The sequence below is a fragment of the Mustela erminea genome, chromosome X, assembly GCF_009829155.1.
Source record: "Mustela erminea isolate mMusErm1 chromosome X, mMusErm1.Pri, whole genome shotgun sequence".
Lineage (NCBI taxonomy): Eukaryota > Metazoa > Chordata > Mammalia > Carnivora > Mustelidae > Mustela > Mustela erminea.
In genome coordinates, this window is record NC_045635.1 from 45,208,501 (window position 1) to 45,230,336 (window position 21,836).

Consider the following 21,836-nt stretch of genomic DNA (forward strand, 5'->3'; position numbering starts at 1 on the left):
TTTTATCCATGCTCTTGGGTCTGGTAGTTATTCAATCATTTAATTGTTACGTTGTAGTCTGTCATATGAATGTGTATAATTTATTCATCAATTTTACTTGTTGTAAATATTTGGGTAGTTTTTTGGTCTGGAAAAGTACATATTTTGCTATATGAACAATATTTTACAGACTTTAGCATTAACTGTACTTATATATGTGAATTTGTGTGGTTACCTAGGAGCTGAACAGCTAGGACATAGGACATTGCCTACAGTCAGCTTTATTAGGTAGTACCAGAGAAATCTCCAAAATGATCGTACTATTTAAAAAAAAATGCATGGTAAAATGTACATATCATAATAGTTATCATCTTAACCATCCATAAGTGTAGAATTCATGGTATTAAGTACATTCACAACGTACCCATCACCATCACCACTAACTGTACCTAAAAAGTTTGTCATCATCCCCAACACAAGCTCTGTACCTATTAAAAAATAACTCCCCATTTCTTCCTCCTGCTGGTCAACACAAATATAGTATTTGTTTTACTGTGTCTGCCTTATTTTAGTTAGCATAACGTTTTCAAGGTCCATCCATGTTGAGGCATATGTCAAAATTTCATTTTTAAAATATCTGATTAAAATTCCATTGCATGCACATACCACAAATCATTAACCGATTCATCAGTTGATGGACACGTGGCTGTTTACACCTATTGGCCACTGTCAATAATGCTGCTATGAACGTGGGTATACAAATTTCTGTTTGAGTCCTTGCTCTCAAATTTTCTGGATATATACCTACAAGTGGAATTGCTAGGTCATGTGGTAGCTCTGTGTTTAACTTTCTGAGAAGCTGCCAGCTCCTCGGCCATGAAAAGCTGTGATCAACAATCAGAATCCAGAGCCTCAATATTTAGAGAACAAGGTCCTAATTGCCCACGCTGGCTCCAGCAAGCCACACCAGCTGCCTGCCTGTATTTTCTTCTGAAAGCTTTATTATTTTACATTTCTTACTTAGATGTGGAATACATCTCAAATGGATTGTTTCACATTTTGTGAGAATGGAGGAATAGTCTTTTATTTCCCCCTGTAGAGATACACAACTGATACCGCACAAGTTATTGAAAAGACCATCTTTTCCCCACCTCACTGCAATGGCATTTACATCATCAGTGACCATATATGTGCATGTGTGTTTCTGGACTCTTTAGTCTATTCCATATGTCTGTTTATCCTTGCACCAATAATACAATGTCTTCATTATAACTTTCTATTAACTCTTCTTATAGAGCCCTTCAGCTATGCTTTTCTTCATCAAGATTAATTGGCTCTTTCTCTCCATTTCCATTTCCATATACATGTTAAAATGAACTTGTCAGTTTCTAAAAATCCTGCTGTGTTTTTTTAAATGTAATTAAATTTAATTTAATTTTAATTCCAGGATAGTTAATATATAATGTTATATTAGTTTCAGGTGTACAAATAGTGATTCAACAATTCCATTCGTGACCCAGTGCTCATCACAGCAAGTGCACTCCTTAATCCCCATCACCTATTTCACCCTTCCCACCCCCCACCTCCCATATGATAACCATTGGTTTGTTCTCTGTAGTTAAGAATCTGTTTCTTGGCTCCTCTCTCTCTCTCTCTCTCTCTCTCTCTCGCTATTGGTGTTTCTTTAATTCCACATATGAGTGAAATCGTATGGTATTTGTCTTTCTCTGAATGACTTATTTCACTTAGCATTATACTCTCCAGCTCCATCCATGGCATTGCAAATGGCAACATTACTTTCTTTTTTGTGGCTGAATAATATTCCATTGTGTGTATATACCACATCTTCTTTATCCATTCATCTATCAAGGGATACTTGTGCTGCTTCCATAACTTGGCTATGGTAAATAATGCTGCTATAAACATAGGGGTGCATGTATCCCTTTGAATTAGTGTTCCTGTATTATTTAATACCCAGTAGAGTGATTGCTGGATCATAGGGTAGTTCTATTTTCTAACTTTCTGAGGAACCTCCATACTGTTTTCCACAGTGGCTGCAAAAGTTTGCATTCCCACCAACAGTGCAAGAGAGTTCCCTTTTCTCCAATCCTCATCAATACCTGTTGTTTTTTGTGTTGTTGGTTTCAGTGATTCTGACAGGTGTGTGGGGTGATATCTCATTGTAGTTTTGATTTTCTCGATGATCAGTGATGTTGAGCATCTTTTCATGTGTCTGTTGGCCATCTGGGTGTCTTCTTTGGAGAAGTCTGTTCATATCTTCTGCACATTTCTTAACTGCATTGTTTGCTTGGGGAGCTGAATTTGGTAAATTCTTTATAGATTTTGGATATTAGCTCTTTATCAGATATATCATTTGGATCTATCTCCTCCCATTCAGTAGGTTGCATTTTGGGTTTTTTTTTTAAGGATTTATTTATTTATTTATCTGAGAGAGAGGGAGAGTGGAGCGAGGTGCAGAAGGAGAGGGAGAGAGCGAATCTTCAGCTGACTCCCCACTGAGTGTGGAGCCTGACGTGGGGCTCAATCTCAAGATCCTGAGATCACGATCTGAGCCAAAATCAAGAGTCAGATGCTTAACTGACTGAGCCACCCAGGCACCCCAGGTTGCCTTTTAGCTTTGTTGATTGTTTCCTTCAACGTGCAAAAGCTTTTTATTTTGATGGAGTCCCAATAGCTTATTTTAGCTTTTGTTATCTTTGCTTCAGTAGACAGAAGCTGCTATGGCTGATGTCATAGAGATTACTGCCTATGTTCTCCTCTAGGATTTTGATAGTTTCCTGTCTCACATTTAGGTCTTTCAACCATTTTAGAGTTATTTTTGCATATGGAGTAAGAAAGGGGTCCCTTTCATTCTCCTGCATGTTGCTGTCCAGTTTCCCCAACACCATTTGTGGAAGAGACTGCCTTTGTTTTCACTGGATGAACTTTCCTGCTTCATCGAATATTACTTGACCATATAGTTGTGGGTCCATTTGTGGGTGTTCTATTCCATTCCACTGATCTAGGTGTCTACTTTTGTGCCAGGACCATACTTTCTTGATGACTACAGCTTCTTTTTTTTCCTTCATTAAACTTATGTTTTAATGGGTCTCGAAATTCTGTGACAGATTTTTGGTCAAGTTGTTTCCATTACAAAGTACTGATTTTAGTAATAGCTTAGAATTGCCACACACATGAAAAAAAAAAAAAAAGAACAAATGGTCCACAAGACATTTTCCTTCCCTTCTGAAGGTTTTATGATGCATTGTTATCATTTACCAGTCTTTTACTATTAAACCTAAATGGTCAACTGACACAAACCATTCTGAGACCATTCTTCCACAGCTGATTAAGACCAGAGTGACAGGTATTGGGAATAATATACATTTAGGCTTCTGAGCTTTCTGGGAAGACTTGGTGACCATACCAGCTCCAGCTGTCTTCTTGTCCACTGCTTTGATGACACCCACAGCAACACGGCCCAGAGGGGGATAGTCAGAGAGGCTCTCAACACACACAGGCTTGCCAGGAACCATCTCAACAACGGCAGCATCATCAGATCTCAAGAACTTGGGACCGTGTTCCAGTTTCTTTCCAGAATGATGATCTATCTTCTCCTTCAGCTCATCAAACTTGCAGTGTGAGCTGTGTGACAATGCAGCACAGGTGCATATCCAGCACTGATTTGGCCTGGATGGTTCAAGATAATCACCTGAGCCGTGAAGCCAGCTGCTTCCATTGGTGGATCATTTTTCCTGTCACCAGCCACATTGCCACGATGAACACCTTTGGCAGACACCTTCTTGACGTTGAAGCTCACGTTGTTCCCAGCAAGAGCCTCACTCAAAGCTTCATGGTGCATCTCAACAGACTTTGCTTCAGTTGTAACATTGACTGGAGCAAAGGTGACCACCATGCCAGGTTTAAGAACACCAGTATCCACTTGGCCCACAGGGACAGCACCGTACCACCAATTCTGTAGACGTCCTGGAGAGGTAGACACAGGCTTGTCAGGTGGACAAGTTGGTGGCAGAATGCAATCCAGAGCTTCAAGCAGTGTGGTTCCACTGGCATTCCCATCTTTTCGGGTGACTTTCCATCCCTTGAGCCAAGGCATGTTAACAGTTGGCTCTGGCATGTTGTCACCATTCCAACCAGAAATTGGCACTAATGTTACTGTGTTGGGGTTGTAGCCCATTTTCTTAATGTAGGTACTGCCTACCTTAATGATATCTCTTCTGGTTGTCGGGTGGCTCAGTGGAATCCATTTTGTTAACACCAACAGTTAGTTGTTTTACACCCAGTGTGTAAGGCAGAATGGCATGCTCATGGCTCTGCTCATTCTTGGAGATGCTTCCTTCAAATTCACCAATGACAGCAGCACTAATCAGGACAGCACAGTAATCCTGGGATGTACCTGTAACCATGTTTTTGATAAAGTCTCTGTGTCCTGGGGCATCAGTGATGGTCCCATTATACTTGCTGGTCTCAAATTTCCACAGGGAGATATCCATGATGATACCACGTTCACATTCAGCTTTTGGTTTGTCCAAGACCCAGGGATACCTGAAGGAGCTCTTTCCCATCTCAACAGCCTTCTTCTCAAAAATTTCCATGGTTCTTTTGTTGATTCCACCACATTTGTAGGGCAGATGACCAATAGTGAGTTCAATTCCTTGATTTATCTTTCTGCTGCTTCATTATGGGTATATAGAAACTCAAGAGATTTCTGTACATTCATTTTATATCCCTGACTTTGTGAATTCATATATCAGTTCTAGTAATTTTCTGGTGGATTTTTTTGGGTTTTCTACATTGGGTATCATGCTGTCTGTAAATAGTGAATGTTTGAACTCCTCCTGCTGATTTGGATGCCTTATATCTCTTTTTGTGGTCTGAGTGCTAGGACTTCCAGTACTATGTTAAGTAACAATGGTAAAGATGGACACCATTCTCATGTTCCTGACTTTAGGGGGAATTGTTGCAAATTTTCCCCTTTGAGGGCCATATTAGCTGTGGGTCTTATATATATATGGAATTTATTATCTTGACGTATTTTCCATCTACCTTACTTTGTTGAGGGTTTTTTTCAGCAATAGATGCTCTATTTTGTCAAATGTTATTTTTGCATGAATTGAGAAGATCATATAGTGTCATCCTTTCTTTTATTAATGTGGTGTATCACATTGATTGATTTACAAATATTGGTCCACCCCTGAAGCCCAGGAGTAAATCCCACTTTATCATCGTGAGTAAGTTTTTAATTTATTGTTAGATTCGGTTTGCTAGTTAGTTGTTGAGAATTTTTGCTTCCAAGTTCATCACAGATAGTGGCCTGAAATTCCTTTTAGTGGAGTCTTTGTCTGGTTCTGGAATCAAGGTAGTGTTGGACTTGTGGAATGACTTTTGAAGTTTTCCTTCCATTTTTATTTTTTGAAATAGTTTGAGAAGAATAGATATTAACCTTTCTTTGAATGTTTGGTGAATTCCCCTGGGAAGTCATTTGGCCCTGAACTTTTTTTGATTACTGATTCAATTTTTTTTGTTGGTTATGCATCTGTTCAGATTTTCTATTTCTTCTTCTTTCAGTTTTGTTAGTTTGTATGTTTTTAGGAATTTATCAAATTCTTTCCATTTTGTGGCATATAATTTTTCATAATATTCTCTTAGAGTTTTATGTATTTCTGTGGTGTGGGTTGTGATCTCTCCTCTTGCATTTGTGATTTTATCTATTTGAGTCCTTTTTTTCTTTTTGATATGTCTGAGTAAGTGTTTATCAATTTTATTAATTCTTTCAAAGAACCAACTCTCAGTTTCATTGATTTGTTCTGGGTTTATTTGTTTGTTTGTTTCTATATCATTTTTTCCAGCCTTAATCTTTATTATTTTTCTTCCTCTGCTGGCTTTATGCTTTGTTTGTTGCTTCTTTTCTAGCTCCATTAGATGTGTGGTTAGATTGTGTATCTGAGTCTTACTTCTTGAGGTAGGCCTGTATTGTTATATAGTGCCCTTTTATGACTGCCTCTGCTGCATCCCAGGATACACTAATTTCTGATTGAGAGACAGAGTGGTCTGATCATGTTTCTGTCATGTTTGAGGGTAGTTTTAAAATATTTTAATGCATATATTATAATTCAATCATGCTGCATGCTAACCGGTTCATTAGACTGCAGAAACTCCCCCTCCCCGCACCACCCCCAATACCTGTCGCTTGGATAGTATAGTATAGTAATATGTGAAATATATTATGCATGTTGTGTTAGTGAAGCTATTGATGGCCTTCCATATTTCAAGACTGTTGCTAATATTTGAGGAACAAAAGGCAACTAAAACAGAGTTACTGGTTAGTGGTCCTTTCTTGTCCATAAGAGGAGACATACCTAGACACACAGAAGAAGAAATATTCAGAAGTCAGGTCAAGAAGGCCTTTAAAGACCAAGCTAAAAAAATAATGTAGAATTAATCCTACGGGACAGTGGGAAGTCATTCATAAATGGTAGTTAGCCAGAGTAGTGATATGGACAGATTTGTGTGCATCGTACAGACTTTTTTTTTTTTTTTTGTAGAACAGATGATATATTGGAAGGGTGTCAATGAGAATGCAGTTCTAGTGCTCCAGGGGACACTGAAATAAGGCTGTGGCCATTGGGTTGCTAAGGAGGGAATGGACTACAGAAACACAATTGAAATTGACTAGAAAAGTCTTGGTGATGGAATATGTGGGGAATCCAACATTGACTACAGATTGCTTTGTGGTTTTGGTGACTAGGAGGTTCTGATGCCTTTAACTAAGCTGTTAAATAGGAGAGCAGCAGCTTTGAGATGTTTGTGTTGGACCATGAATGTATAGAAGAAGGGAAGGGTTGGTTGATGGTGGTTTACATATGACTGTCTGCAAGTTTGTGCATGTGTGCATTATATGAATAGTCACCAGCGATGTGTGAGTAAATGTGTGACAATGGATGGGCACTGGTGACACTAGAATAGGTGGGCATTACCTAAAACTATAGCAAATGTTCATTATCAGATATCAAATTTTCTCATTCTATTGTCTCAAAATCTCATTTAGACACTAGCCAACACAAACGTCTCAAATATTTATTCAAATGTCAAAATAATGATTTATCTGTTAAACCCAAATGTTTATATAAAATTAATGCATTCATTGACTTCTGCTTTCATTTCAAAATGTAGAAATCAGGACAATAGGAAAAGGAAGGGAAAGGGGGAGTAAAGTGGGGTATGAACCATGACAGACTATGGGCTCCGAGAGTCAAACTGAGGGTTTTCGAAGGGAGGAGGGTAAAGAGATGGGTGGGCCTGGTGAGGGGTATTAAGGAAGGCATGTATTGCATGGAACACTGGGTGTTATATGCAAACAACAAATCATAGAACACTACATCAAAAATTAATGATGTACTGTGTGGTCACTAACATAACAATAAAAATTGCAAAATGTAGAAAGCAGGAAAGAATATTTTTACTATAATTATGGCAAGAAAAGAGTTGGATGGACAGCAAATTAATGTTCGTAAACTCTTCAGAAAACAGAACAAAAAGCCAACTCAAAATTTTGACACAGAATGGAACCCTCATATATAAACACTAGTTTGGTGTCTGTTTACTTGGGACGTATGCCACCAGATAACATATAAGGTGGTAGGAAGATTAAATTAGAAATTTTTTTTTAATAAATTGCTTAAGTCTTAGCATGGACAAGCCTAAGAATGTGAAACACTAGGGGTCACAGGCATAAAGGTTTCCCACACTCTTGGCAGTTTTTTCCTTAAGAGACCCCACCAAGCATTCACAGGGAGAACTAGCAAGTAATCAGTAAAACTTTCTCTTTGATGTTGTCTGAGGGGAGAGAAACAACAATCACAGAACACTCATGAAAGAAATTGAAGAAGACACAAAAAGATGGAAGACCATTCCATGCTCTTGGATCAGAAGAATAAACATTGTTAAAATGTCTCTACTGCCTAGAGCAATCTATACTTTTAATGCCATTCCGATCAAAATTCCACCGGTATTCTTCAAAGAGCTGGAGCAAATAATCCAAAAATTTGTATGGAATCAGAAGAAACCCTGAATCGCTAAAGAAATGTTGAAAAACAAAAATAAAATGGGGGGCATCACGTTACCTGATTTCAAGCTTTATTACAAAACTGTGATCACCAAGACTGGTACTGGCATAAAAGCATGGTACATACAAGCATGGTACCGGCATAAAAACAGACACATAGACCAGTGGAACAGAGTAGAGAGCCCAGATATGGACCCTCAACTCTATGGGCAGTCATGTTCAACAAAAGAGGAAAAAATATACAGTGGAAAAAAGACAGTATCTTCAATAAATGGTGCTGGGAAAAATGGGCAGCTATATGTAGAAGAATGAAACTCCACCATTCTCTTACACTGTACACAAAGATAAACTCAAAATGGTTAAAAGACCTCAACGTGAGACAGGAATCCATCAGAATCCTAGAGAACATAGACAGTAATCTCTTTGATATCACCCACAGCAACTTCTTTCAAGATATGTCTCCAAAGGCAAAGGAAACAAAAGCGAAAATAAACTTTTGGGACTTCATCAAAATCAAAAGCTTATGCACAGCAAAGGGAACAGTCAAGAAAACAAAGAGGAAACCCACGGAATGGGAGAAGATATTTGCAAATGACAGCACAGACAAAAGGTTGATATCCAGGATCTATAAAGAATTCCTCAAACTCAACACAGACAATCATATAAAAAAAATTGGCAGAACATATGAACATACACTTCTCCAATGAAGACATACAAATGGCTATCAGACACATGAAAAAATGTTCATCATCACTAGCCCTCAGGGAGATTCAAATTAAAACCACATTGAGATATCACCTTACACCAGTTAAAATGACCAAAATTAGCAAGACAGAAAACAACATGTGCTGGAGAGGATGTGGAGAAAGGGGAACGCTCTTACACTGTTGGTGGGAATGCAAGTTGGTGCAGCCTCTTTGGAGAATAGTGTGGAGATTCCTCAAGAAATTAAAAATAGAGCTTCCCTATGACCTTGCCATTGCACTACTGGGTATTTACCCCAAAGATCCAGATGTCGTGAAAAGAAGGGCCATCTGTACCCCAATGTTTATAGCAGCAATGGCCACGGTCGCCAAACTGTGGCAAGAACCAAGATGCCCTTCAACGGATGAATGGATAAGGAAGATGTGGTCCATATACACTATGGAGTATTATGCCTCCATCAGAAAGAAAGGATACCCAACTTTTGTAGCAACATGGATGGGACTGGAAGAGATTATGCTGAGTGAAATAAGTCAAGCAGAGAGAGTCAATTATCATATGGTTTCACTTATTTGTGGAACATAACAAACAGCATGGAGGACAAGGGGAGATGGAGAGGAGAAGGAAGTTGGGGGAAATTGGAAGGGGAGGTGAATCATGAGAGACTATGGACTCTGAAAAACAATCTGAGGGGTTTGAAGTGGCGGGGGGTGGGAGGTCGTGGTACCAGGTGGTGGATATTATAGAGAGCATGGATTGCATGGAGCACTGGGTGTGGTGCAAAAATGATGAATACTGTTATGCTGAAAGTAAATTAAAAAAAAAAAAGAAACAACAATCATTACCAAATCCAACTGGACCCATCTTCTCTGTCTATATTACAGAAAAAAATAATCTTTAAGGGAAAATTCATAAAAACTCATATCCTGAGGGCACTGAGGGAATTCCATTGCAACTGGGACAGGGCACAATGGTCACCACCAAAACTCTTTCCGGACCCATCTCCCCTATCTGTCACAAATCAGAAAAGCCTCAATATAAAAGAGAGGGGGCATCATAATATTAATTTGAGGACACTGGTGGAAACGCACTGCACATAGGGTAAGGGAACAGGGAAAAAACAAGGCTCTTCTCCTGGAGGAAGGAAAGGAATTCTTAAGTCCATCATTGAATCTGGAGGAGGGGCAGGAAAGCTTGTGAAATCCACATCAGTAAAACTTAGATATACAGTGCATGTCTACCATTAAGACCAAATTAAAAGACCAAATACATTCATCATGCTTATTCCTCACACAAACCTAACAAATATACAGTAAATATTATAGTGGAATATAACTGGTAGAACTGCAAGTGACAGATTCATTCTGGGGAGAAGCACAAGTAGTGAGAAAGAAAATAAATTACTGGAAGAATATTAAGGTTCTGGTACCCATAGCAACAATAATAAAAAAATTTCCCCTTTAATCTGGTAACCAAAGCAACAGCAATCTTAAATTCTGGTAACCATAGCAACAACAAATTTCAGCTGCACTGCAGTTCCAGACCACATTAAAGCACACCTCCACAGTAAAGGCCTAGAAAAGGGAAAGGCTGGCTCATATCAAAGCAGAAATATATTTATCTCAGTATTTGCTATCCTATACAACATGTCCAGCTTGCTACAAACAACTACAAGGCATAAAGAGAGGCAAGGAAAACACAATCTGAAAAGACAAAGTAGTCATTAAAACTAGACTCAGAGGGGCGCCCGGGCGGCTCAGTGGGTTAAGCCTCTGCCTTCAGCTCAAGTCATGATCTCAGGGTCCTGGGATCTAGCCCCGCATTGAGCTCTCTGCTTGGCGGGGAGCCTGCTTCCCCCTCTCTCTCTGCCTACTTGTGATCTCTCTCTCTGTCAAAGTAAATAAACAAAATCTTAAAAAAAAAAAAAAACTAGACTCAGATTTGACACAGGTGTTAGAAATATCAGGCAGAGAATTTAAAATAATTATAACTAATGTTAAAGTCTCTATTGAAAAAAGTATAGTACATGAAAGATTAGACAGGTAATTTATGAAGAGAGATAAAAGCTATAAGTAGAAAGAATCAAATAAAATGCTAGAAATAAAAGAAACACCAACAGAAATGAATAATGCCTTTAACAGTCTCATCAGTTTCTCAAAACAGCAACGAAAAATGTGAATTTGAAGATAGGTCAGTAGAAATTATCTAATTTCAAATACAAAGAGAAAAATAGTTAAAGAAAGAACATCCAAGATCTGTGGGTCAATATCAAACTGTGTAACATATGTGTAATTGAAATTCCATAATGAGAAGAAGGAGAAAGCCAGAATTAATACTTGAAAAAATAATGGTCATGAGTCAACCAACATTAATGACAGACAACAAGCCATAGAACCAGGAAGTTTAGAGAATACCTAGCAAGTTAAATATCAGCACACACACACACGCACACACACGGGCATATGACATTTAAACTACTGAAAACCAAAGAAAATCTTCAAAGCAACCATGTAAAAAAAGACACATTGCCCAAAAGAATAAGATAAATTTTATAGAACAATTTTCAAACAGGAAGACAGCTGAATGACATCTTTAATGCATTAAATGAAAAAAACCCAAATCATAAAATGAATATTCTGTACTCACCGTGAGTCATGAGTACCCTTCAAAAATGAAGGCTGGACTTCCAGTTTAAACTCAAAGATGGAAAGATATAGAAAAACAGCTGGTAAAAAATATATTAATGACTGGTTCCAACATAGAACTAAATTTACAGAACAGTCATGCTGAATTTAGGGAGAGACAGGTACTTTCATTGAGATAAAATGACCTGAGCAAGGGAGTTTCTCAGCCTTTTGAAAGCTTTTGGAGGAACTCCACCAAGCTCTGAAAATGAAGATTAAGAAGAACCTAAAGAAATTACCTACCACCTTTATGGTGTTCGTTAGGACAAGGGAAGAGCAAGACTCTTTCACTTTGCAGAACAAAATTTTTTAAAAATCTTATTTATTTATTTGTATGTACGTATGTATATTTAGAGGGAGAGCGAGAACAAGAGCAAGGGAAGGGAGAAGCAGATTTCCCACTGAGCAGGGAGCCTGACATGGGACTCCATCCCCAGACGCTGGGATCATGACCTGAGCCTAAGGCAAAGCTTAACTGACTGAGCTACCCAGGTGTCCAAGATTTTATTTATGTATTTGAGAGAGAGAGTGAATAAGAGAGGGAGAGCATGAGCAGGGGGACTAGGAGAGGGAGAGGGAGAAGCAGGTTCTCCAGTGAGCAGGGAGCCCAACACAGGGCCCGATCCCAGACGCTGATTATGGCCTAAGCCAAAGGCAGACACTTAACTAACTGAGCCACCCAGGCACCCCATGAAACAAAATTTTTAATTAAAAGAGCAGTATTGGGGCGCCTGGGTGGCTCAGTGGGTTAAAGCCTCTGCCTTCGGCTCAGGTCATGATCCCAGGGTACTGTGACCCAGCCCCGCATCGGGTTCTCTGCTCGGGGGGAGCCTGTTTCCTCCTCTTTCTATGCCTGCTATTCTGCCTACTACTGATCTCTGTCTGTCAAATAAATAAATAAAATCTTTACAAAAAATAAAAGAGCAGTATATCACCTGGAGACACTAGTGATATACTAATGCAAAATGGAACTCTGTCCAGGTCCAGGTCCACAATATCATTAGGTAAAAAATAAAAGAAAAGCCTTAATCTGTAGGAAGAAAATTCCCAACTTACAGACAGAGAATTTTGGTAAATGGCTGCTTTAGCTGGGGAGAGGAAATAAGGATGGTGAAAACTCTAGCCTTCCATGAATGACAGAAGATCCTATAAAGAAGGTAAGATCATTGAAAGGCAGACTCACTGTGTTCCCCAAAGACTGAGGCATAATAAGGACATCACATAATCCCCACCCTCACTGATTCCCTATACTCTATCACCACAGTAAAAAACATTTAGCAACATAGCAAAGTACAGCTGGGAGAGCTACAAGAGACAGATTGTTTCTTAAAAGCCAGAAAAAGAGAGCAACAAAAGCTAATATGGGAGAGAAAACCACCAGAGGAATTTCAAACCTCTACTATCCAGAGCAAGATGTAAATCTCAACACTGGTAACAAAGCAATGAAAAAAAAAAAAAAAAAACCTTCAAATATAGTACAATTCCTGGCTAGTTTAACAGAAATCTGCACACTAGAGGTTTATTTCCCTCATATCTAGTACCTTAAATAACATGTTAGGCTTTCAAATAATTTTACAAAGAATGCCAAAAGTTAAAATAAAATGATGGTGAAAGTGGTCAAGAGATTTTTAAGGAATTTGAAATGACTATGATTAATATAATAAAGGTTCTAAAAGAAAAAGTTGATCACATGAAAGAGCAGATAGGTTATTTTAGCAAAGAGATGGAAACTATAAGAACCCAAGGAAATCATAGAAATAAAAAATACAGTAAAAAATATAAAGAATGCATTTCAAAGGCTTGCCAGTAGATTTTCATAGCCAAGGAATGAATCAATAGACTAAAAAACAGAGGTATAAGAATAAAGGACTAGTGTCCAGAATCTATAAAGAACTTAGCAAACTCAACACCCAAAGAACAAATAATCCAATCAAGAAATGGGCAGAAGACATGAACAGACATTTCTGCAAAGAAGACACCCAGATGGCCAACAGACACATGAAAAAGTGCTCCATATCACTCGGCATCAGGGAAATACAAATCAAAACCACAATGAGATATCACCTCACAGCAGTCAGAATGGCTAAAATCAACAAGTCAGGAAATGACAGATGCTGGCGAGGATGCGGAGAAAGGGGAACCCTCCTACACTGTTGGTGGGAATGCAAGCTGGTGCAGCCACTCTGGAAAATAGCATGGAGGTTCCTCAAAATGTTGAAAATAGAACTGCCCTATGACCCAGCAATTGCACTATTGGGTATTTACCCTAAAGATACAAATGTAGTGATCCAAAGGGGCACATGCACCCGAATGTTTATAGCAGCAATGTCCACAATAGCCAAACTATGGAAAGAACCTAGATGTCCATGAACAGATGAATGGATCAAGGAGATGTGGTATATATACACAATGGAATACTATGCAGCCATCGAAAGAAATGAAATCGTGCCATTTGCGACAACATGGATGGAACTAGAGCGTATCATGCTTAGCGAAATAAGTCAAGCAGAGAAAGACAACTATCATATGATCTCCCTGATATGAGGAAGTGGTGATGCAACATGGGGGCTTAAGTGGGTAGGAGAAGAATCAATGAAACAAGATGGGATTGGGAGGGAGACAAACCATAAGTGACTCTTAATCTCACAAAACAAACTGAGGGTTGCTGGGGGGAGGGGGTTTGGGAGAAGGGGGTGGGATTATGGACATTGGGGAGGGTATGTGCTTTGGTGAGTGCTGTGAAGTGTGTAAACCTGGTGATTCACAGACCTGTACCCCTGGGGATAAAAATATATGTTTATAAAAAATAAAAAATTAAAAAAATAAAATAAAAAATAAAAAGGAATAAACTAGACTAAACTAAACTAAAATTTAAAAAAGGAATTCAAAAAATAAAAATGCAAAAGAAAAACATAGGTGTATGTATCAAAAAGTTCAGGTTAGAAGGGTATTATGGAATTTGATGTACTGTACAGCTCGCTGTGATGGTAAATAGGTTTAAAAAATTACCTATGTGTAAAAAAAAAAAATGAACCAGAATAGGGGGAAGGAGTGAACAATAGAAGTTTTCCCATGAAGTAATGGTTGTTCTCTTGTAGTCCTTTTTTTTTTCCCTCTCTCTCTCTCTCTCTTTTTTTTTCTTTGTTGGTTTGTTTTCTGGGGGAGGGGCCTGCCACGTGGGTTGTCAGTCAATGATGTTTCCTGAGTTAAGTCCTCCCGCCCCCATCAAGGGAGTGGGTTCTGAGGAAACTGGTTTTTTTCAGGCTTTTGTTCTCTGGCTGTTTTTATGTTTGTTCATTTTTTTTTCTCTCACCTTGACCGCTTTTGATGGTTTTTGTAGTTTTAGAGGAAAACAAACTGCACCCTGATCTCCCTCTCAGAGAGAAGCCTCAGTCTGGGTGCAGAGCCTAAATAAGTCCCCCCTTGGCCGCTAGCAGAGCAGGTTCCAAGTTGCAGACCCTGGGGGCACAGGATCTTTTGCTTGTACCCAAAGCCAAGGCAGTGGCGGCTGTCTGGGAGCTCCCGACCGCCAGAGAGGTTCCAAGCAGCAATTGCACACTGAGATTTTGCTGCTGGCCCGGGCTGGGAGTGCCTGGTCTTGCTGGGTCTAAGAGTGCCCGGCTTGCGCGCACCTCTTTCAGGGGTGGCTATGGGTCCCGGGCACATCTCAGGCACTGAGAACAGGGCGCTGGTCCGAAAGCACCAGGCTGGGCTTTTGCGCACCTCTGTCAGGGGAGAGTTTGGGGCATGCGGCTTAGGCTCTGAAACAATGGCGCGGGTCAAAGAGCGCCGGCCGGCCTTGGTAACTTTCTCAGGGGAGCATGAGGGACATGCGCACATATCTCAGGCTTTGTAGCAGGGCTCGCATGTTCTGCCGACCCGCTTGGCTCCCATCCCATCACAGGAGCTAGAGCCCCCGCATTCTCGGGCGCGCTGGTGGCTTAGAGACCAAGACCTGGTTTCTCCGCCACACTCTCTCTGCCTCAGTGCTGGGGAGGCTGTCCTGGGACCGGAGACTTAAGCCCCTGTCCCTAGCTTCCCCGATTCCCACAATATCCCCCCCGCAATCCTTTGCTCTTTTGGAGTGCTTTCAACCAGTCTCCAAGTTAATGCTGGTCCCCAGACGCAGGGCACTCTCGCTCGTATTGGGGTATTACTTTCCAACCGGTCTCCTCTGGTGGCTCCCTCCCCCTTTTGTTTATCTTCTGATATCAGTCCGCCATTCCCACTCCACTTTACCTGCCCACTGGCATCTTCTGCCCCTGTAGAGATCCAGACGTGTATAATTCTGATCTCAGGCTGATTTCATGGGTGAATGGAGTTCTTTGGTAGGTAATCAGCTCACTTTGGGGTACCGGCTGAAAAGGCGCCTCCTCCTATTCCCCAGCCATCTTGTCCCCCCCTGGGCTCTCTATTCTGTTCCATTTGTCTATGTGTCTGTTTTTGTGCCAGTACCATGCTGTCTTGGTGATCAGAGGGTTTTTTTTAAATTTTTTATTTCTTTTCAGCATAACAGTAATCACTGTTTTTGCACCACACCCAGTGCTCCATGCAATCCGTGCCCTCTCTAATACCCACTACCTGGTTCCCCCAACCTCCCAACCCTCGCCCCTTCAAAACCCTCAGATTGCTTTTCAGAGTCCATAGTCTCTCATGGTGATCAGAGTTTTGTAATAAATCTTGAAATTAGACAACATGATGCCCCCCAGCCTTGTTTTTCTTTATCAACATTTCCTTGGCAATTTGGGGACTTCATCAAGATAAACAACAACAACAATAACAAACTTCTGCACAGCAAAGGAAACAGCTAACAAAACTAAGAGGCAATGCATAGTATGGGAGAAGATATTTGCAAATGGCATTACAGATAAAGAGCTGGTATCCAAAATCTATAAGGACATTCTCAAATTCAACATTCAAAAAAAACAAATAAGTCAAAAAATGGGCAGAAGACATAAGCAGACACTTTTCCAAAGAAGACATGCAAACGGCTAACAGACACAAGAAAAAATATTCATCATCATTAACCACCAGGGAAATTCAAATCAAATCACACTGAGGTACCACCTTATACCAATTAGAATGGTTAAAATGAACAAAACGGGGCACCTGGGTGGCTCAGTGGGTTAAGCCTCTGCCTTCGGCTCAGGTCATGATCTCAAGGTCCTGGGATCGAGTCCCGCACTGGGATCTCTGCTCCACGGGGATCCTGCTTTCCCCGCCCCTCTGCCTGCCTCTCTGCCTACTTGTGATCTCTCTCTATCAAATAAATAAATAAAATATTTTAAAAAATGAACAAAACAGGAAACAACAAATGTTGGTGAAGATGCAGAGAAAGGGGAACCCTCTTACACTGTTGGTGGGAATGCAAGTTGGTACAGTCACTTTGGAAAACAGTGTGGAGGTACCTTAAGAAGTTAAAAATAGAGCTACCTTATGACCCAGCAATTGCATTACTGAGCATTTACCCCAAAGATACAGAGGTAGTGAAAAGAAGAGCTACATGCACCCCAGTGTTCATAACAGCAATATCCACAATAGCCAAACTGTGGAAGGAGCCAAGATGTCCTTCAATGGATGAATTGATAAAGAAGATGTGGTCCACGTATGCAATGGAATATTACTCAGCCATCAGAAAGGATGAATACCTATCACTTACATTGACATGGAAAGAACTGGAGGGTAATATGCTAAGTGAAGTAAGTCAATCAGAGAAAGACAATTATCATATGGTTTCATTCATATGTGGAATATAAGGAATGGTGCAGAGAATCATAGGGACAGGGAGGAAAACTGAAAGGGAAGAAATCAGAGAGGCAACCAAACCATGAGAGACTCTTGACTCCAGGAAATATACTGAGGGCTGTGGACAGGGAGGTAGGTGGCTGTGGAGATGGGGCAACTGGGTGATGGGCATTAAGGAGGGCACATAATGTGATGAGCACTGGAAGTTGTATACAACTGGTGAATCATTGAAAATTATATAAAAAACTAATGATGTGTTATTCGTTGGATAATTGAATTTAAATTTTAAAAATGCAAAAAAAAGTGGTCCAGTTTCATTCTTTTGCATGTAACTGTCCAGCTTTCCCAACAGCATTTGCTGAAGAGACTGTCTTTTCCCCATTTGGTATTTTTTCCTTTTTTGTTGAAGATTAATTGCCAATATAGTAGTGTGTTCATTTCTGTTCGATTGATCCAGTAATTTGTGCCAAACACCTACTCTTTTGATCACTACAGCTTTGTAATCAGTTGAAGTCTGGAATTGTGATGCCTCCAGCTTTGCTCTTCTTTTTCAAGGTTGTTTTGGCTATTCAGGCTATTCAAGGTTGTATTTGGCTATTGTGGTTCCATATATCTTTTAGAATTGATTGTTCTACTTCTGCGAAAAATAGTGTTAGCATTTTGATGGGATTGCACTAAATGTGTAGATTGTTTTGGGTAGCATTGACATTTAAACAATATTTGTTCTTCCAATCCATGAGCATGGGAAGTCTTTCCATTTCATTGTGTCTTTCTCAATTTCTTTCAAAAGTGTTCTATAGTTTCAGAGTGCTGGTCTCTAACCTCTTTGGTTAGGGTATTCCTACGTATCTTATCATTGTTGGTGCACTTGTAAATACGATTGATTCCATAATCAAAGGAGTGAGACTTATACAAAGCAAAGGTCAAGCAAAGCTTTATTTCACGCCAAGCATCGAGAGTCAAACTGACAGGTCAGAGCCATCTCTTACAAAGAGGCGACCCCTCCCAGCCTCACAGACTAACTTTTATAGAGCAAAGGCCATGTGGTTGAGCCTGGCTACCCACAGGTGGCCAATGAGATTACAATTTACCCTAGTAGATATTTGAGCTAGCCTATCACCTTGGTCAGAATTGGCACCCAAAAGGCGGGGCCAACTCTCCCTGGTAGCTAGGGAGACAGTATGCACACTCCACTGATTGGATGTCTCCACCTGGCCTGACCTGCCCTTGCATCTGGGCTTTGCAAGTAAGTTCCTATGGGAGGGGCAGGGCCAATGTAAGTTTACTGCATAGGGTCAGTCTAAGTTTACTGCATAAACAACAAAATGGCTCCCACTGGCTAAATAGGCCCTTACAGGTAGCGTTGACATTGAAACAATATTTGTTCTTCCAATCCATGAGCATGGAATTTCTTTCCATTTCTTTGTGTCTTTCTCAGTTTCTTTTGTAAGTGTTCTATGGTTTCAGAGTGCTGGTCTCTAACCTCTTTGGTTAGGGTATTCCTAGGTATCTTATCATTGTTGGTGCACTTGTAAATAAGATTGATTCCTTAATTCCTCTTTCTGCTACTTTATTATTAGTATACAGAAGTGCAACAGATTTCTGTATATTAATTTTTTTTAATATTTTATTTTTTATAAACATATATTTTTATCCCCAGGGGTACAGGTCTGTGAATCACCAGGTTTACACACTTCACAGCACTCACCAAAGCACATACCCTCCCCAATGTCCATAATCCCACCCCCTTCTCTCAAACCCCCTCCCCCCCAGCAACCCTCAGTTTGTTTTGTGAGATTAAGAGTCACTTATGGTTTGTCTCCCTCCCAATCCCATCTTGTTTCATTGATTCTTCTCCTACCCACTTAAGCCCCCATGTTACATCACCACTTCCTCATATCAGGGAGATCATATGATAGTTGTCTTTCTCTGCTTGACTTATTTCGCTAAGCATGATACACTCTAGTTCCATCCATGTTGTCGCAAATGGCACGATTTCATTTCTTTCGATGGCTGCATAGTATTCCATTGTGTATATATACCACATCTCCTTGATCCATTCATCTGTTCATGGACATCTAGGTTCTTTCCATAGTTTGGCTATTGTGGACATTGCTGCTATAAACATTCGGGTGCACGTGCCCCTTTGGATCACTACGTTTGTATCTTTAGGGTAAATACCCAATAGTGCAATTGCTGGGTCATAGGGCAGTTCTATTTTCAACATTTTGAGGAACCTCCATGCTGTTTTCCAGAGTGGCTGCACCAGCTTGCATTCCCACCAACAGTGTAGGAGGGTTCCCCTTTCTCCGCATCCTCGCCAGCATCTGTCATTTCCTGACTTGTTGATTTTAGCCATTCTGACTGCTGTGAGGTGATATCTCATTGTGGTTTTGATTTGTATTTCCCTGATGCCGAGTGATATGGAGCACTTTTTCATGTGTCTGTTGGCCATCTGGGTGTCTTCTTTGCAGAAATGTCTGTTCATGTCCTCTGCCCATTTCTTGATTGGATTATTTGTTCTTTGGGTGTTGAGTTTGCTAAGTTCCTTATAGATTCTGGACACTAGTCCTTTATCTGATATGTCGTTTGCAAATATCTTCTCCCATTCTGTCAGTTGTCTTTTGATTTTGTTAACTGTTTACTTTGTTGTGCAAAAGCTTTTGATCTTGATGAAATCCCAATAGTTCATTTTTGCTCTTGCTTCCCTTGTCTTTGGTGTTGTTCCTAGGAAGATGTTGCTGCGTCTGAGGTCGAAGAGGTTGCTGCCTGTGTTCTCCTCAAGGATTTTGATGGATTCCTTTCGCACATTGAGGTCCTTTATCCATTTTGAGTCTATTTTTGTGTGTGGTGTAAGGAAATGGTCCAATTTCATTTTTCTGCATGTGGCTGTCCAATTTTCCCAGCACCATTTATTGAAGAGGCTGTCTTTTTTCCATTGGACATTCTTTCCTGCTTTGTCGAAGATTAGTTGACTGTAGAGTTGAGGGTCTATTTCTGGGCTCTCTATTCTGTTCCATTGATCTATGTGTCTGTTTTTGTGCCAGTACCATGCTGTCTTGATGATGACAGCTTTGAAATAGAGCTTGAAGTCCGGAATTGTGATGCCACCAACGTTGGCTTTCTTTTTCAATATCCCTTTGGCTATTCGAGGTCTTTTCTGGTTCCATATAAATTTTAGAATTATTTGTTCCATTTCTTGGAAGAAGATGGATGGTACTTTGATAGGAATTGCATTGAATGTGTAGATTGCTTTAGGGAGCATAGACATTTTCACAATATTTATTCTTCCAATCCAGGAGCATGGAACATTTTTCCATTTCTTTGTGTCTTCCTCAATTTCTTTCATGAGTACTTTATAGTTTTCTGAGTATAGATTCTGTGCCTCTTTGGTTAGGTTTATTCCTAGGTATCTTATGGTTTTGGGTGCAATTGTAAATGGGATTGACTCCTTAATTTCTCTTTCTTCTGTCTTGCTGTTGGTGTAGAGAAATGCAACTGATTTCTGTGCATTGATTTTATATCCTGACAGTTTACTGAATTACTGTATAAGTCCTAGAAGTTTTGGAGTGGAGTCTTTTGGGTTTTCCACGTATAGTATCATATCATCTGCGAAGAGTGATAGTTTGACTTCTTCTTTGCCGATTTGGATGCCTTTAATTTCCTTTTGTTGTCTGATTGCTGAGGCTAGGACCTCTAGTACTATGTTGAATAGCAGTGGTGATAATGGACATCCCTGCCGTGTTCCTGACCTTAGCGGAAAAGCTTTCAGTTTTTCTCCATTGAGAATGATATTTGCGGTGGGTTTTTCATAGATGGCTTTGATGATATTGAGGTATGTGCCCTCTATCCCTACACTTTGAAGAGTTTTGATCAGGAAGGGATGCTGTACTTTGTCAAATGCTTTTTCAGCATCTATTGAGAGTATCATATGGTTCTTGTTCTTTCTTTTATTGATGTGTTGTATCACATTGACTGATTTGCGGATGTTGAACCAACCTTGCAGCCCTGGAATAAATCCCACTTGGTTGTGGTGAATAATCCTTTTAATGTACTGTTGAATCCTATTGGCTAGGATTTTGTTGAGTATTTTCGCATCTGTGTTCATCAAGGATATTGGTCTATAGCTCTCTTTTTTGATGGGATCCTTGTCTGGTTTTGGGATCAAGGTGATGCTGGCCTCATAAAATGAGTTTGGAAGTTTTCCTTCCATTTCTATTTTTTGGAACAGTTTCAGGAGAATAGGAATTAGTTCTTCTTTAAATGTTTGGTAGAATTGCCCCGGGAAGCCGTCTGGCCCTGGGCTTTTGTTTGTTTGGAGATTTTTAATGACTGTTTCAATCTCCTTACTGGTTATGGGTCTGTTCAGGCTTTCTATTTCTTCCTGGTTCAGTTGTGGTAGTTTATATGTTTCTAGGAATGCATCCATTTCTTCCAGATTGTCAAATTTATTGGCGTAGAGTTGCTCATAGTATGTTCTTATAATAGTTTGTATTTCTTTGGTGTTAGTTGTGATCTCTCCTCTTTCATTCATGATTTTATTTATTTGGGTCCTTTCTCTTTTCTTTTTGATAAGTCGGGCCAGGGGTTTATCAATTTTATTAATTCTTTCAAAGAACCAGCTCCTAGTTTCCTTGATT

The 21,836-nt window shown here is 39.9% G+C and overlaps 1 pseudogene; it reads right to left on the bottom strand.

Moving 5' to 3' along the window:
* Positions 1 to 3,193: 3,193 nt before the first annotated feature.
* On the bottom strand, positions 3,194 to 4,631 carry LOC116583402 (annotated as a pseudogene).
* Positions 4,632 to 21,836: the final 17,205 nt, after the last annotated feature.